This window comes from Apaloderma vittatum, unplaced genomic scaffold, assembly GCF_000703405.1.
Source record: "Apaloderma vittatum isolate BGI_N311 unplaced genomic scaffold, ASM70340v1 scaffold25513, whole genome shotgun sequence".
Lineage (NCBI taxonomy): Eukaryota > Metazoa > Chordata > Aves > Trogoniformes > Trogonidae > Apaloderma > Apaloderma vittatum.
This window is the reverse complement of record NW_009710213.1, coordinates 10055-10611: the sequence shown is the minus strand read 5'-3', so window position 1 is coordinate 10611 and position 557 is coordinate 10055.

The window sequence follows — 557 nt, the reverse complement described above, 5'->3', positions numbered from 1 at the left end:
CTTTTCCAGCCTCAACAGTTCCGTGATTCTGGAGGGGGCACAGGCAGCCTCGTCTCTGTTCTGCCTCCCTTTCTCTGCTCTTTTTTCCTCATTTTCTCAATTGCTCCCAGTGCTGATTTAGCAGCCACCTGGCTCCCTTTCCCAGAGCCCAGTAGGATCCCAGCCTCCCCATCCCTCCTCCATCACCGCCCCCCAGCGCTTTCTAGACCCCCTGTGAGGTGCTGGTTATGACCACCTGCTTCCAAAACCACTTGCCTGCTGCCTTCCAGGGGATGGCACCTGGTTGCCAGGCCATGGGAGCACCTTCCCGGTGGCGGTAACTGGTTGCCTGGTCATGGAAATTCCTCCCAGTTATCTCTAACTGGTTGCTTGGTCCTGGGAGCACCTTTCACTAGATGGCAACCGGCCATGGGGACATCCCCTGGACAGTTGTGACTGGTCGTACGGTGATGGGAGCACCTTCTAGTAGGTACTAACCAGTTACCTGGCGATGGGAGCATCTCCCAGTCAGTGAAAGCTGGCTGCCTGGCCGTGGGGCTGCCTTCTGGGTCGTGGTA